Source organism: Gracilinanus agilis, chromosome 3 (genome assembly GCF_016433145.1).
Source record: "Gracilinanus agilis isolate LMUSP501 chromosome 3, AgileGrace, whole genome shotgun sequence".
In the NCBI taxonomy this organism is placed as follows: Eukaryota; Metazoa; Chordata; class Mammalia; order Didelphimorphia; family Didelphidae; genus Gracilinanus; species Gracilinanus agilis.
Window position 1 is genome coordinate 498,493,127 of NC_058132.1, and position 18,305 is coordinate 498,511,431.

The window sequence follows — 18,305 nt, forward strand, 5'->3', positions numbered from 1 at the left end:
CCTGAGGAAGTGTGTTTCTGGAGAAGGAGAAACCTGATTCTCTCCTTTCTGTGTTCATAGGCTGCTTTTGGAGAAGTTTCCAGCAGAGGATCTGAGAAGGCAGAAGGAAGTCAGATAAGAGTGCCTTTCATATGACTTCACCACTGGGGCCTGGCTGGCTCAGGAGGCTGAAAATCCTTTTCCTCCATCAGTTAGTCATTGCTTGTCCTACTTTTCTGAAGTCAAGGAGTACTCATATAAAGAGCAACTTGTTCAGTGACAGAAAAAGTCATTTCTGCTGGCCAAGCACTTGGAAAGGAGACAGGAAGCATATTATTTTTAAAAGGTAAAGTGATAAAATATTTGCTTACCAAAGGGACAGGCAGCATGTCTTAAACCCACCTTGGGGTCTGCTCCATTCTGCAGGGAGGGGAATGATTCCATCGTCTTGCTATTGCCTTGATAGAAATAGCAGGCAATTAGGAGCTGAGATGGGTTTTGCTTTGATTACCCAGGGGCTCAAACCATGCAGATGGGGGACTTAATGCTCTGATGGCAGGCTTATAACATCTTCTGCCTCTCTTGGAACTTGTAAATTTTTAGAAATTTCTCAAGAGTTAGGAAAGGTGGAAAATGGATTCCACCAATATGGAAACCCAGGTTGCATGGCATTTTTAGAGAAGATTCTGTTATAAAATTGGTCCTCCTTCCAATTTTGCCTCTCCTTTTTCTATATGCAGCAAGAGGATAGCAATTAAAAACCTCTGCTGAAATGTAAATGAGGAGCTTTTCCCCAGATAAAGTTTATATTGTGGCATCGTCAGTATGTAAATAACACATGGTACTTTATAGAATCTGCCATATCTGGCTCTATTTGGAAGGATGTCTTTATGTAAGAGAATATTATCCTTGGAAATGCAGTGAAAGCAGTGCCATTAAACACAGAGTACATCTTGGGAGAGACCTACCAGTGTTTCATTCGGAAGAGCGAGATGCATAACTTTCTTGGTTTTTGTGACAAAGACTTAATTAAAGGCAGAAATACTATGTAATCAAGATTAAAACATTTATTTTTGTCCTTAAAAGCTTTGATCATACAATGTGAAATATCTTATTAAATATGTTAATCCAGAGGAAGAGAAGCAGAATATTCCAGAGAGCTGATCTGGGAGTCAGTGTTGTCTTCCTTCTGATACTTAAGACCCTGGTTAAATGACTTAATTTTTCCATATTCTAGGCAGTTATCAAAGCCTGCATGTTACAGGCTGATTTGTATTGGTACAAGAAGTTTCCATAATGGGAGTTCCTCAGATGGCTAAAATCACAAGGATGCTTTAAAAAAAAAATCAAGTCAGCTCTGCAATTAAGAACAAAACCTCTAACTGCTCACACAGCTGGATCTCAACTGTAATAAAATGAATGAAATCACTCTGTTTTTTTCCCCTGCTTATTTGACTTAGGTTGGTATTTGCTCTGGGAAACTGTGCAAGGCTAACCACAAATTATGCTCGGCCCTCAGTGGCAACAAAGCTTTGATTTTTTGAGAGAGAATTACTCTGTCAACATCTACTGCTTCCAGCAGGCATTTGTATGTCCAACATCACTCTGCTTCTTGAACAGGCCTCAGTTGATTTTTAAACACACACAAAAAAATTCTAGAATCATAGAATTTTAGCATAATTTATGTGGTCTGACAGAGGCACCATTATTAGAGATCGGAATCCCCTGACTGTGAAGAAAGAAAGGGAAAAAATGAAGTGTATGGCCTATATATTATGCTGGCCCTGGAATCTACTTTGTGCCTCATTTTTTTTCCATTAAAACCAAAAGAAATGTAAAGAGGGGAAAAAAAACAAAAGAGGTATTTGAGATTTATTTATACTTGGTTTCACTGAAAGCCCTAGAAGCAGAGGTAGAAGGGAGTGGAGGTGAAAGGAGGAGGGAGTCATCTAGTCATTTCTTTGCCTTCAAGAAAGGTCACACTGAGAGCATATCTCCGAAATAGGAAATCTCTTTTCTCCAGGGCCAGAAATTCTCAAACTGCCCCTGGTTACCTACTTCAACTTTTAATGACAGTCATGCAAGAGGAAAGCCTTATTCTATACAAGGAATGTAATCTAAACTCAACCTCAATTGTAAAGCCCAGAATTGCCTCATTTATCTGGCATCATTGGAGAAAATGAGGGGTTTTTGATGGGGGAATTTTCCTGACAAATGAAACTAGTCCTCATTTTTCTCTCTTCTTGTAATTCAGAGTGGAAGTCTTTCTTTAAAATATGTATAGGATGCTTTATTCGCTGCTTCTTTAAATGGAATGTAATGAAGCTAATTTAATCATGTCTTGTTGACTAGGGCTATCGTTCTGAACATCAATTGCTATATTATGCTTTATGTAAAAAGTGATAGACTCAGGGGTAGAGTAGGTAGGTAGGTAGTAGTAGGTAGAGTAGTTAGTAGGTAGAGTACCCTGGGGTGCAGATTCCAACCCTTCTGTGACTTACATAAGTCCTAGTTAGTCACATTCAACAAATAGAAGTGATTTGTTCAGTGTCACAAAGTTAACAAATATTTTTGTTGTTACTGTTAGGCATTTTCAGTTGTGCTCAACTCTTCATGACCTCTTTTTGGGGTCATCTTGACAAAGATAGTTCTCCATCTCACTTTTTTTTAAACCCTTATTTTCCATCTTAGAATGAATACTTTGTATTGGTTCCTAGGTAGAAGAGTGGTAAGGGGAAGGCAAATGGAGTTAAATGACTTGCCCAGGGTGACACAGCTAGGAAGTATCTGAGGCCAGATTTGAATCCAGGACCTTCCTTCTCTAGGCCTGGTTCTCAATCCACTGTCCCACCTAGCTGTCCTCTCCACCCCATAATCTCATTTTATAGATGACGAACTGAGGCAAAGATAAATGTGCCCAGAGTCACACAGTTAGTAAGTGTCTGAGGCCAGAATTGAACTCACATCTTTCTGATTCTATTTGCACTACCTCAGTGCTCCCAACAAGTGTTAGGGACAGGATTTAAATCTATCTTGATACCAAAATAGTAATATTAGAACCATTTTTATATGATTTCTCCCCAGAAAATTTTAGAATTCACAAAATATAGTTAAATATAATGTACTTTGTATAATTTTGTGATTTTGAAGCTAAGGGAAAATTACTTTCCCCATTCCACATCATTACTACTAATACTTTAGGAATTATTTTTTCTATGAAAAACATGTTCTAAAATAGGAAGCCAAGATCAGATTTATATCTATCTATCAAAGTGATGAATGAAACTTGTAAATGACAAACAAGAGTCTATTTAATTCACTAGAGAATAAGGTATGCTTCCAATCATAAAATCCAGGAAACAGCAATATGAAAGTGGCGAAAATTCTTTTCATGTAAAATTTAGGACTATTTTTCTTTCCTCTCATTCTTTTTCTACCCAGAGAACTGCAGAGAAAAAACTTGTGACAGAAGGCAGGTTAGAGAACTTTCACATTCTTTTTTTCCCTTTTTAACTTCTCTGATTCCCAAGATGTAGCAGCCAAGAAATCTCATATGCTATATTCTCAGCCTATGTAAGCACTATCCAAGATAATGGACTAAAAATAGCTTGTCCCCTGCATACATACATAGGAGGAAAACTAATGAATGTGTAGCCTTTGAAAAAAAAGCATGAATATGTAAAACCAGCAGGTAGGAACATGAGGTTAAAAGAGAAGGATGAGTACTGAAATGGTTCAGGACAAACCTTGTCATGCTGAAGTCAAGTAAGATGAAGAAATGGGTGATGAAAGGTAGTGATAGCAACCTCTCTCTTGAGCAATTTTTTAAAAAGTACAGTTCTCTCTGGGCCTATACTATGAGATCTTCTATTCTCAGGATCATAATTTATACTGGGATCAACGTCAAAATAATACATGGCTCTGGTCCCCAAATGGTGCCTATTCTACTAATAGACAAGTAGAAATTAAAAAATCAAATAGCAAAGTGTTTAATTGGAATAGAATAGAAAAGCAAATAACAAGGAGGGATGAGCAAGAGAATCATTCTCAGCCCCCCCATCCATAAGAGAGTACAATTTCCCACAGATTCTCATGCTGTTGAAAAAGGATTTTAGGGCTTCGTTACGAATTAAGTCATGAGAAAACTCATGCTTCTAGGAGAGCATCTTCCTTCAAAAACATGCTCCTCCTCGTTCCTCAGGTCCTATTGTTATCACCAATATACTCTGTGACTAAACTACTGTTACTAAACTCAGGTTTAGATCTTTGTTTCTAACTCTGAAATAGTTCTTATCCATTCACGTCCTTAATTTTTAAGTTATATAAACTACAGGGCATAGTGGATAGAGGACTAGGCCTGGAGTCAGGAAAACCTGAGTTCAAATCTGACCTCCAACACATACTAGCTGTGTGATCTTAGGCAAGCTGCTTAACTCTATTTGCCTCAGTTTCCTCATCTACAAAATGAGCTGGAGGAGGAAATGGCAAACCAATACAGTATCTCTGCCAAGAAAAATGGAGTCATGAAGAGTTGGACACAACGAAGCAACTCAACACCAACAAATATAATGGTTGTAAAAATTTATATTGTTTAATGAATTACACTTTCAAAATATGAGCAAAAGTGGAATATACTTGATTTCCTTCAAATAGACAAGCATTATTACTCCCGTTTTACAAAATAAGAAATTGAGTGAAATTTTAAATGGTTAAATGACTTGTTCCAGTTCACATAGTTTAGGTAGCTAAAAACCATTCTTCTTTCCATTCATACTCCCACCAATCTCATTGAGCCCCATTTCTTCTTACCTGTACTGTTATAGTCTACAAATTGCTATCTCTGATATAAGTTCACACCTTCCTTCTTTCTGGGACTTTATCTAAATAAGGAAATGACATAGCCATGTCACCATGCTCAAAAAATCTTTTTAAAAATAAATTTTTACTTATTCATTAAATATTTTCCAATTACATATTAAATTTTTTAACATTCATTTTTAAAAATTTGAGTTCCTCATTCTCTTCCTTTTTCTTGTACCTTCTCCATCCCTTGAGAAAGCAAGCAATATAATATCAATTATGTGTATGAAGTCATGAAAAACATATTTCAATATTAGCTATAATACAAAAGAGAACACACACACACAAACACACATACACAAACAAGAAAAAGAAAGTAAAACTATGCTTCAATCTGTACTCAAGAATTCATCAGTTCTCTCTCTAGAGGTAGAGAGAATGATTCATCTTAAATCCCCTGGCATTGTCTTAGATCATTATCTTGATTGGAGTAACTAAGTTTGATCATCCTTACAAGATGCTGTTACTATACACAACACTGCTTCTGTTCACTTTGCTTTACTTCAGTTCATATAAATCTTCCCAGGATTTTCTGACACCATCCTGCTTTACATTTCTTATAGCATAATAGTATTCCATTACCATCATATACTATAGCCCTTTTCCAACTGATGGGCACAACCTCAGTTTCTAATTCTTTGCCGCCATAAAAAGAAATGCTCAAAAATCCTTAGTGGCTCTTGATTACATAATATCTCTATCTCTATCTATCTAACTATCCTCCTAAACTTGACATTCATAGCTTCAAAGTATAGTTCCAAACTACTCTCTAGCTATATTTTATAAGACTCTTCTGTTCTCTAGCCAAATTGGACTACTCATTGTTCCCTGATCTCATCCTCTTCTCTTTTCTATGCTTGTAATGGATTGATTCTCCATTCATGTCCCCATATCAATCTATTGAAACCTTTCTCCCCTTTCATGTGCCAATTCAGGTGCCATCGACTCCATAATATCTTCTCTGACATCCCCAGTCGAAAGTTGTTCTTCCTTTTTGTGAAAGAAATGAATGTTACTCTGCATTTTAGCTGGTCTGTCACTGAAAATTTTATTCATAACATAAATGATTTCAGGGAAACTAACAGTAGCCAACACAGTTTCCTTGATAACCAAGGATGTGCTTAGAGTAAGTTATAATGAACTTTCATGATATCTGTATTACAAAAGATGAGGAAACTCAATCAATGAGAAAGACAACATATTCAGTTTTCAAGGTTAGTTTTATCATATTTAACATAAAAGAAACAATGATAATATGCACATATCCTTGAAGTCAATACATAAAAGTGTGGGTGAGCGAGAGAAGATACCTATATGACAAAGCCTTGAGAATAAAAAATTTTTGGTTTGAGCTCTTCATCCAAATGGAGATTGCAGGAGGAACTTCCCAATTAGAGAAAGAGGAGTACAAGAGCAGAGAGAGAAGGTTGATATAATTTGAAGATAAAGTATATATATTTAACATAAGGGCCAGATAGAACAAGGCTAATCTCTTATGATAGCTTTTCAAATACTTCAAAGGAAACCTTAGTTATTATAGACTTTTCAAATGTCTTTGGACATGCTTGTAGACATCAAGGAAAAGAGTCAGGGAAAGACTGAAGATAAATGAGAGGGAGGATGATAAAGGGGGCAATCTACTAAAGATAAAGAGATAGATGGAATAGGATCCTTATGCATGTAGAAGGGTTGGCATGAAGAACCACCTCTTCATGTAAGGTGTGGGTGGAGGGGCTTGTGATCTGAGAGGAGTTGAGAAGAGACAATTGACAGTTAATGGTCTCAAAATTTGTAGTGAATTATGAAGTGAACTTCTCAGCTTAGATGATGAAGAAAGGGAGGGACATGGGAGATTTGAGGAGGAATGAAAAGATTTGGAAAATCTGTGATAAGTGAGATTGTGAGTTAATTGGGTAAGCATAGAAGGATTTTCTTGCCATAGTGAGGGTCCAATTTAGATTATTCAACAGAAATTTGTAGAGAACCCATTCAATATTGTTTCCTGATTTTCTCCACATTATTCAGCAATATGTGAGTGGGCACAAAGGCATTAAGTAGTGGGAGAAATCCAAGGCTCAGGTATGACAAGGCAAGATTTTTTTTATTTTGGATAAGATTTGATAAGATTTTTGATAGGATAAAGGGGAAGAGAATCGAAAGAAGAGGACAGTATAGAATTGAACTGGTTCATCGTGAGGTCAAGATGGGTGAGTAAGGAGAGTATAGTCAATACAAAGGTAGTGGCCTGGGAAGGAACTGACAGCAGGGAGGGATTGGAAGTCAAAGTGAGGATGAAGAAGGTTTGGTTCTATAAGGTTGAGGAAGAAGTGGAATAACAATTATGATGCAGTAAGTGAATTTCAGAATTCATGAATGTAGAACAAATTAATAGGGTCTTATATTTTCTATATTCTTCAGTCAATTGTGTGATGGCAAAGAGTTAATATATTGGATATTTCTTGCAAAAGCCTGTTGGCTCCCTACTAAATCTTCTGCCAGTGATGCCTTCACTGTGTGTGTGTGTGTTTATTCTTCTCATGAAATTTTATATAGATCAGAATGTAGACATTAAATACAAACATTGTTGATATTTTTTGTTACAATTTTCTTCATATTAAAAAGGTCTGAAATGGTTTCCCTCCCATATCTTTGATTCCTTTATTTCCTTCCTCATGGATAATTTTTGATGCCTTCCTAACTTGAATTGCATTTAGCACAAATCTCCTCTCTTTACAATTGGTCTAATATATCTCCTTTCCTTGTCTTTGTTCTATTTGGTGCCACTTCCACCTACTCTAATAAGCACATCTGGGACTGTGAAGTTAAGAGTCCAAGTATGTTAGTTCCACACTTCCTTACAGTGAAAAGAGTTTATTATAAAAATCTTTGCTGATCATTTCTATATTTAGTCAGTTTGGTGCCTTCTTGCCAGCTTTACACTCCTTAAATGTCTTTGCTTTGTTGAGTCTCTAGTCAACTTTTCTTTAAACTAGTTTCATCCTTCACTGCTTTTCTCTGATTTATGAGGTTATATTACTCATAATCTTCCATTGTCCTTCTTCTTAAGATGCTGTAAATAAATTCATATTCTTAACTGACTTCTCTTGGCGGCTGTATTTGACAAGAAATTTGACGTGGACATTTGACAAGAAATAGTAATAATAATAACAATAACAACTAGCACATAGTTATCTATTATTTAAGATTTGTAAAGTGTTTTATATATGTTATCTCATTTGACCCTCAAATCAAAACTATGAAGGAGATGCCATTATTAATCTCATTTTACAGGTGAGGAAACTGAGGTGGAGAGATTAAGTTATTTGCCTAGGATGATACAGCCAGTACATGTTTGAGACTGAATTTGAAGTGAGATTTTCCTGACTCCAAGTCCAGTGCTCTAAACAAAAAGTCAAACATTTGCTGACTGAGATGATTGTTAATCTATTTTAGTCTCCTCATTAATAGTAAGTGATGTAATTGGCTAATTTTATACTTTTAATTATTTTTGATAATCATAATTTCTTTTATTCATTTTTTATTTTTTAACATTATTTTAAAAATAGATTAAGTTACAGTTGCTTTAATCACAAGTGTTTTCTCTTTGGTGACATATTCTTCAAACCTGATTGTACTTATCTATGATCTAACACATCAGTGACTATATAGAGACAGTAGGATTGAGCATACAGTCCTGGCAACAAAGTCAGTTTGCCATCTGAGGACCTGCCTAATCACCAGTTGGCTGGTCACTTGGTGATGAATTCTTTGGCCATGGCAACCACAGAAACAAAGAAAAACATCAAATGGCTCCCAGTCCTATGCAGCCCCTTTTCTTTCTGCCTGGTACATGGTGGACAATTAATGAATGCTTGTTGAATTTGCTGCAGCATTAAATTAAGTCTCTGAGAGATGTTAAACACTTCATGCAAAGAGTTCACTTAGAAAGGCCAGACTCAATCAGTGGGAAACCCATTCACAAACAAAAAGGCATTGAATTAATTGCTCCACCTAGCTGTTCTAGAATACAAAGAAGAAAATGACTCCCCGAATGGTGAGGATTTTATGCAAGTTCAAAATTGCAATCCCAATGATCCCTTTATTCCTCCAATTTTATGAAGAAGGAACAAGGAAAGATTTGACTCTGAACCTTAAACTCCAATGCTAATGGATTACCTTCTCTCTTCCCTACCCTAAAGTAGAGTTCTATATCTTTTCTATTCTTGGTTTCCTCTGGAGAAATATGCTCACTGGTATGCTTGAAGAATTTGGGAGAGCAGATTGTCAAATTTTCAGTGTAAGCATTTACACCTTGGAAATCGGCAAATTAAAAATCAGCATTTGATTTATTGTCTTGTTGATTGTCTAGACTGAAGAAAGTGATGGAAAAAATGTTAATCATTGAGATTAAATTTAAAAGTGTGTCTGCTGTATTTTTTTTAGAGAGCTGGTTGATAAATATTTATCAGCACCCCACCAGATGCTTACCTTCATTAATGATGGACAATAGAATTTTGGGGGATGAAGGTGGGGGGTAGTGGGAGGCAACAAAGTTCAAATTCATCTGACATTTGCAATATCATCAGTGGTCCCCTGGGGAGGAAAAGAGTTATCCTCTTTTTCCATCCTGCTTCCAAGAATTTTGCTGGATTCTTTGCTATTTCTTTTAGCCAGCCAGACGAATTGATGTGGATTGGAGACCCAAAGACTAGCATAAATGAACACTGAAGAGGTCACCATAATAATCTTTGTAATAAATACTAATAATGAATAATAAATAAATAATAATAAACTTGAGAAAAGTCTGTTGTTGGCTTGGAATGCATAAAGGCTGTAGCCATGGTGGCGAACCTATGGCATGCATGCCAGAGGGGGTACTCAGAATCCTCTCTGTGAACATGCATGCTATTGCTCCAGCAATAGGATTCACCAGAATTTGTTACTAGAAAGCCAGAGGGATGTAGAGCCAGGTTGCTTCCCTTCTCCACACACGTGCTCCTCTAAAAGGTTCGCCATCACTGGGCTATAGTGTTCATTCAGTTCAGTGATTTTTTCAGGACTGTCCCAATTCAATGATTCCATTTCATATTTTCTTAGCAGTGACCTGAAGTGGTTTGCCATTTCCTTCTCTAGCTCATTTTACAGATTAGGAAACTGAGGCAAAAAGAGCAAAGTAACTTGCCCAGAGTTACACAGCTAGGACGTGTCTGAGGCCAAATTAGTACCCAGATCCTTCCAACTCCAGGCCTGTTCCTCTATCCACTGAGCTACCTAGCTGCCCCAGATGAGTTTTCTTGACTCCATGTTTAGTACTTTATCCACTGGGAAACCTATCTGCCCCCAAAGACCATAGTGACTTCTTAGTAATTATAATAATTATAATGTGCTTGATTATTAGTTGTGAAATGAAAATTCATTGTCATTTTAACTCATATTGCTATTAAGAAAGTAATTAACACTGTTAAAAGCTTAAAAAGTACAGTACATTTATTATAACCTACTTATTTGGTTAATATCTCATAGTTTACATTCCTCTGCTATTTGGAATCATCTCCTCTGACCATTCTCTTTTTTCCCAAATCCCAAATTTGGGAAGTAAATAAAATTCCCAAAAAGGGATTTTAAAGATGTCCAGAATAGATACAGAAAAGGACTTTGAAGCTGCAACAGAGCTAGCTGAAATGTAATATCTCTTCACCTGCCTCCCTTACTCAAAAGTACCTTCAAATTGAGCCTTTTTTTAGTCATCCTTGGAGGGTGCTACCTTTTAAGAAGGATGTACTGGCCTCTTTGTGATGTCCTCTCATCATCAGGGGGAATTTTTCTGAAACTCCTGATAGCTTACACCTTGGAAACTTTCAGTAGGAAGAGAATGCCTAGGTCCAGGCTTCTTTAGTGCTTATTTCAATAAGGACTTTTTTTTCTAGAGAGGAGGGATAGAAAACCTCTCTCAGTCTTTCCATGTACCCTTGTAGCCTCAGGAACAGCCTATTCTTAAAGCTCCTTTAAAATGATAATGATGATAATAGATAATAATTAAATAGCATTTCTAGATTTGACTAGTGCTTCACAAATATCATATAATTTGATCCACCTAACAATCCTTTGAAGTAGCTATTATTTTGCACAAAAGCAGGGATTATAGGTGTGGGCTAGCACCCTTGATAAAACCTGGTCATATTGACTCCAAAGTTTGTCCGCTATTTATAATGCCACATTTCTCTAAAGAATCTCATTACACACTCCCATTTCTATATAATGAAGCTTCTTTCATACCTCAATTGATAGCTCAAGTTAACCCTACCTTGCCATAATGTGCCAGCATCAAGAAGACTGCTGTGCTCTGTGAACAAAGCAGAACTGCAGTAGTTCAAAAGAAATGTGAGATTTGCACATTTGGAGACATCTCCTTCCAAAATGTTTACATGGGCTGTTTGCGCCCCTACTGTGGTAGAGACTTCTGAGCTCCGATTGGTCTGTTCATTCACAGTATGACACACTTGTGCACTGACCTCAACATAGTGATGTTATTTTGGTCCTCTGAGTATGAAGGGAAACAACCAACCAATTTTTGCTCAGAAGGGCACAACAGATTCTAGTAAATGAAAAAATCCCTGATCGTAGATAACAAATCCATTAATGAAAAGTACTCATGGAAAGTATCCTTGGTTATTTTTGCTGTTCAGCCATTTTGTCATGTCCAACTCTTCGATACTGTAATAATTAAAATTATGAGGCTGATAGTAGCTTAATAACTTTATTACAGCAAAGTAATAGGAGTAGTAAAGAGAGGGAAAGGTAGGAAAGAGGTAGAGAGATATTGAGCTTTCTAATCTATTGATCACCATGATGAGCCTGTGGCTAACCACTGAATGGGTTCCTTCTGCTCTCCACAATCCAGCCAGAAGACCCCAAACATCTCCTTGTCTCCACTTATAAGCTCTTTTCTCCACCCACTTGCTCTCACGCATCACATCTCAGGAACCAAACACAGTTTCTTAATTTGGCTGGACTGCCCAAAGGGGCAGTGCCTGTGGAATCAGTTTCCTCTTTCGTTGGTTCCTTGGTTCTTTAACTTCCTTTCTCTGAGGGCTTGTCTATACCTGAATTTACTCAGTGGTTTTGACTTCCAGGTCACTTAGAGATGATGTTGAAAAAAAAAAGCCACATAATGGAGAGAGAAATTTGCTTCTGACAATCCCCATTTGGGGTTTTTGTGGCAAAATATTGGAGTGGTTTGACTTTAACTCATTTTATAGATTGAAGAAACTGAGTCAAACAGAGTTAAGTGACTTGCCTAGGATCATACAGCTAGTAAGTGTCTGAGGCCAGATTTGAATTCATGAAGATGAGTATCCCTGACTTCAGGCACCCCTCCCCCCCCAGATAACCAATATTTAGGCCAATATTTTAGTGACTGGATTCGAATACATAGCTGGTCTAGCCCTTAGCAAAATTGTAATCCCCAAATTGGCAATGTTTCTTTGCCAACTTCCAGGATGACCAAAAAATTGAGACTCTGACATAATAAAGTTTGACTTGCATAACACTAGATTAAAAACTTCAACACACATTAAATAGGGGATTAATATGTGTAAGCAAGGGCCTAAGCTGAGACTGTTGTATAAATGAATGCTAGCTGATAATTCTCTTCCCACTAATCATGTAGGCAAACAAACAAAAAGTGAGTTCCTTGGTCAACATCTGCCCAGCACATTTTCTCCACAAATGATTTCTTGCCTGGAATAAGAACAATGATAGCAATCGCTTAGTGACACTGAATTTGCTGTGTTGGGTTTGCTCTGTTTTCAATGAATCTTGCTACTACTTTACTCTATTGCCTTTTTTTCACTTTTGGAAGTGTTTGTGAATCACAGGATTTTTCTTTTCTTTTCTCTTTCCTTAAAAATCATTATTTTGGGGGCAGTTGGATAACAGAGTGGATGGATACCAGGCCTGAAATCCAGAAGAAGATGAGATCAAATCTGACTTCAAACACTTCCTAGCTGTGTGATCCTGAGCAAGTCACTTAACCCCAGTTGCTTAACCCTTAACACTCTTCTGCCTTAGAATAAATACTAAGACACAAGTTAAGGTTTTTTTTAATATATGTACACATATATTTAAACTGTGTTATAAAAATACTGACTTGGGAATCTAGAAACCTGGATTTTATTGTTGCTCTTTGTCTTAAAATTGATAATAAGGCAGAAGGTAAGGGTTCAAAAATTTAATATTATTTTTGCTCACTATGACAAAATTGCTGGCTTTGGAATCAGAGGAACTGGGTTCAATTTCTTATTCTACTACTTCAAACTATGGGAACTTACTCTCCCTAGGCCTCAATTTCCTTTAACATAAAATGAAGGGGTTGGACTAGCTGGACTCTAAAGACCCTTCCCATTCTAGCTCTACAATCCACGATTCTATTACTCTCCCTCTCCACCCACAACCTCCATACCTTACCTCTGCCAAGGACAAGTAACTGGTTTGTACATTCAACTCAATAAACATGTATTAAGCACCTACTATGCACTAGACATAGTGCTAAGTGATAGGGATGCAAATAAGAAAAAAAAAGTTAGTCCCTGCTCTCAAAGAGTTTACCATCTAATGGGAGAAGACAACACACAAAAGGAAGCTGATATCTGATGAGGGGATTTCTGATATGGTTGTATAATGTTCCATGGAGTTAAAACCAAGTAGTATTGCTGATGGAAAATGCAGGATTACTTGGAAAGTTCTGAGCTTCTATAAAGGAAATATGGGGAGAACTTTATTGCTCCATCTTCGAGCCCTCCAATCAGAGAGGAGAATCAACTGAGTAGCTTTTGAATATTAAAAATTGAGTCCATCACTATGGGGATGAGAGGTTTCAGATGACAAGCTTATCCTGGAGGAGGTATGATGATTTCTGGATTTGAAACCAAGCAGAATTGCTCATCGAAGATGGAGAGTTACCCGGGTTTTATTCTGCCACAATACTCCTTGTCCCATTGCCATACCTTGCATAAGCTCTCCTTCATTCTTGGAATGGTTTCTCCCTCACTTCTGTCTCTTAGTTTCCCTGGTTTCTTTCAAGAATTAGCTCAAATCCCACTTTTTGTTAAACATTAATTTTTGGATGTTATTGCTTAGAATGAATATAGAGAAGATAGCAATATGTTACTATATAATATATTAATATAACAGTTATTATACTTTATGTCCAAATAAAATTCATACTAGTATGCAGGGATGGTTTTATATAAGGAAAACTATTAACATAATTGATTACATAAAAAACAGCAAGAATTATTTGATTATATCAATAGATGAAGAAAAAGCAAACAAAATACAATACTTATCCCTATTAAAAACACTTGAAAGCATAGGTACAAATGAATTTTTTCTTCAAATAATAAATATATACTTAACCATTAGCCAATATTATCTGTAATGAGGATAACTTAAAAGCCTTTCCCATAAGATCAGGAGCAAAAAACCAGGATGCTCATCATCACCATTATTATTTAAAATTATATTAGAAATGCTAGCAATGGCAATAAGGGAGGAAAAAGAAACTGAAGGAATCAGAAAGAGAAGAAGGTAACAAAACTATCTTTTCACAGATGATGTGTGTGTGTGTGTGTGTGTGTGTGTGTGTGTGTGTGTGTGTATAATCCTAGAGAGTCAGCTATAAAGTTAGTTGAAACTATAAATAATTTTAGCCAAAGTAGCCATAACAAAATAAACCCACATAATTAATCAGCATTCCTGTACATCTATCATCAACAATGTCCTGCAAAAGGACATAGTAAGAGATCATCCGTTTTAAATAACCATAGATGGAACCCAGTGGATTGAGAGGCAGGCCTAGAGATGGGAGGTCCTAGGTTCAAATCTGGCCTCAGACGCTTCCCAGCTATGTGACCCTGGGCAAGTCACTTAACTCCCATTGCCTAGCCTTTACCACTCTTCTATCTTTACCACTCTTCTTCTAATTCTAAGATGGAAGGTAAAGGTTATATTTTAACAATAAAATAAAATAACCATAGATAGAATAAAATACCTAGGAGTATATCTGACAAAGCAAATTGAGGAAGTATACGAACATAATTATAAAACATTTTTTTTTCAAAAAAAGTCAGATTTAAATAATTGAAGGAATATTCATTGTTCATGGGTGGGCAGAGTTAAAATGGCAATCCTACCTAATCTACTTATTCAATGTCATCCCATTCAATTGCCAAAAAATATTTTATTGAACTAGAAAATATAATAATAAAATTCATTTTGAAAAACAAAAGGTCAAGAATATCAAAGAAATTAATGAAAAAATGTAAAGGAAGAAGATCTAGCAATCCGAGATTTTAGAACTAGGTTTTAAAGCAGTAATTATCAAAATATCTGGTACTGGCTAAGAAAAAGAAAAGCAGAGCAGTGGAAAAGAACAGACATAGCATGAACAGTTTGTAAAAGATAAAATTCCGTCTTTTGCAGGAAGCTCTTCTTAGTCTCCTCCAGATATAAATACCTTCCCCTGTCAGAGTACCTTCATGTAGTCTGTGGATATGTTATATGTCTATGTGTTTCCTCCATTAGAAAAATATGCTCTTTGAGGTCAGGGTCATCTTTTGCTTTTGTATCTTTAGCACTTAGCAAAGTATGTAGGGCAGCTAGGTGATGCAGTAGATAGAGCACTGGCTTGGAATCAGGAAGACTCATCTTCCTGAGTTCATATCTGGCCTCAGACACTAGTTGAGTGACCCTGGGCAAGTCACTTAACCCTGTTTTCCTCAGTTTCCTTTTCTGTCAAAGGAGCTAGAAAAGGAAATGGCAAAACACTCCAATATCTCTGCCAAGAAAATCCCAAATGGGATCACAAAGAGTTGGACGTTTCTCAAAAATGACTGAACAAAAGGTTATAAACACAGTAAGGGTTTACTGAATGCTTGTTGACCGAATGACTACCAAAATAAGCTTCCTCTTCCCTCAACTTTTCAGTACTTCTTTTTCTGTTTTGTTAGCATCTCTTACTCTGTACCAGACCCCAGTGAATATGCAGTTTAATAGATTATATATGCTCTTTGGGCACGAGTTTTTTTTTTCTCTTTCTTTGTATACTCAGAATAGTTTCTTTCACTAAATAAATGTTTATTTTCTTACTGACTCACAGTGTTTTTTTTTAAACCTTTACTTTCTGTTTTAGAATCAATACTGTGTATCGATTTCAAAACATCGGTAAGGGCTAGGAAATGGGAATTCAGTGACTTGCTCAGGGTCACACAGCCAGGACGTTACTGAGGTCAGATTTGAATGCAGGACCTCTTGTCTTTAGACCTGTCTCTCCATCCACCACACCACCTAGCTGGACCCGGCACAACAAGCTTTGAAGCTGCTCAGCAATGAACAGGAACTTAGCCATTACTAATGACCATGACATTACCCTTCCTACCAAATTCTCTATTTCTACATTCCCTTGGACTTCTCTTTAAGCAAAATGAATTTCTTTGAGTCAAAATGTTCTTAATGTTTTATATTTTGGTATGCATATCACACATAAGAAATGTACACATCGAAATAAAAATTATCAACAAAGAAATGTATGAGGTATAAAGGAAAGAGGCTGCTTATGTTTTGACAGAGTTAAGCAGTGGACAATCCAAACACTCAAGATAATAGCAAATTTTTTTTAAACCCTTACCTTCCGTCTTAGAATCAATACCGTGTATTAGTTCTAAAGCAGAAGAGCAGTAAGGGCTAGGCAGTGGAGGGTTAAATGACTTGTCTAGGGTCACACAGCTAGGAAGTGTCTGAGGTCAGATTTGAACTTAGGACCTCCTGTCTCTAGACCTGACTCTTAATGCATTAAGCTGCCCCCTCGAGATAAAAGAAATTGAGAAAGACTCCCAATACATTGGATGGACTCCTGTTGAATTTTTGGGAGGATCTGAAAAGATTTATACAGGACAGATAGGCATTAGAGGTAGGTTATGATGAACATCTTTGGAATAAATATCCACATCAGTAAGATCACAGATCCATTGAAGTGTTGAACTATGTCAACAGACTGCTTTTTAACTCTCACCTTCAGTGGAGAACTCAAAGCAATGATGACTCTTGTTGGAAATAACAGCACCGACGCAGGGTTTATGAGAGGTGGGGAGAGGCATTATCTGAACATTCTCAAATTCCTGCTTAAACTACAGGTTAGATCAACCTTATTTCTTCTTTTCGTTCAGCCTGCACTCATGCTATGGCCAAATCCATATTGGTCATCAAAAGACAAGGGCAAGGCTGGATCAAAGGACAGGCATTCTTTTATAGCCCTTTGAGCATAGTTCCAAATTGCCAGCCGGAATGGTTGGATCAGTTCACAACTCCACCACAATGCATTAATGTCCCAATTTTGCCACATCCCCTCCAGCATTCATTACTCTCCCCTTCTTTCATTTTAGCCAATCTGCTAGGTGTGAGATGATACCTCAGAGTTGTTTTGATTTGCATTTCTCTATTTATTAGAGATTTAGAACACTTTCTCATGTGCTTATTGATACTTTTGATTTCTTTATCTGAAAATTGTCTATTCATGTCTCTTACCCATTTATCAATTGGGGAATGGCTTGATTTTTTTATAAAATTGATTTAACTCCTTGTATATTTGAGTAATTAGACCCCTGTCAGAGTTTTTTGTTATAAAGATTTTTTCCCAATTTGTTGTTTCCTTTCTGGTTTTGGCTGCATTGTTTTTGTTTGTACAAAAGCTTTTTAGTTTAATATAATCAAAACCATTTAATTTATATTTTGTAATTTTCTCTAACTCTTGCTTGGTTTTAAAATCTTTCCTTTCCCAGAGATCTGACAAGTATACTATTCTGTGTTCACTTAACTTATTTATAGTTTCCCTCTTTATATTCAAGTCATTCACCCATTCTGAATTTATCTTGGTGTAGGATGTGAGATGTTGATCTAAACCTAATTTCTCCCATATTGTTTTCCAAATTTCCCAGCCCAAAGAGATCATAGATAAACAGACTTCTATGAAAATATTTATAGCTGCGCTTTTTGTGGTGGCAAAAAACTGGAAAAGGAGGGTATGTCCTTCAATTGGGGAATGGCTGAACAAATTGTGGTATATGCTGGTGATGGAATACTATTGTGCTCAAAGGAATAATAAACTGGAGGAATTCCATGTGAACTGGAAAGACCTCCAGGAATTGATGCAGAGTGAAAGAAGCAGATCCAGAAGAACATTGTACACAGAGACTGATATACTATGGTAAAATCGAATGTAATGGACTGCTGTATCAGCAGCAATGCAATGACACAGGACAGTTCTGAGGGATTTATGGTAAAGAATGCTACCCACATTCAGAGGAAGGACTGCAGGAGAGGAAACATATAAGAAAAACAACTGCTTGAATGCATGGTTTGAGGTGGACATGATTGGGGATGTAGACTCGAAACTACCACACCAATGCAAC

At 36.6% G+C, this 18,305-nt stretch overlaps 1 protein-coding gene across 1 annotated transcript in view; it reads left to right on the top strand.

Annotated features, from left to right (window-relative positions):
• Positions 1 to 273: 273 nt before the first annotated feature.
• Positions 274 to 18,305, top strand: part of ECRG4 (ECRG4 augurin precursor) — a 59,736-nt gene continuing 41,704 nt past the window's right edge. The window contains exon 1 of the mRNA XM_044667061.1: positions 274 to 325. The gene's annotated coding sequence lies outside the window, so the exon portion shown is untranslated. The remainder of the gene's footprint in view (positions 326 to 18,305) is intronic.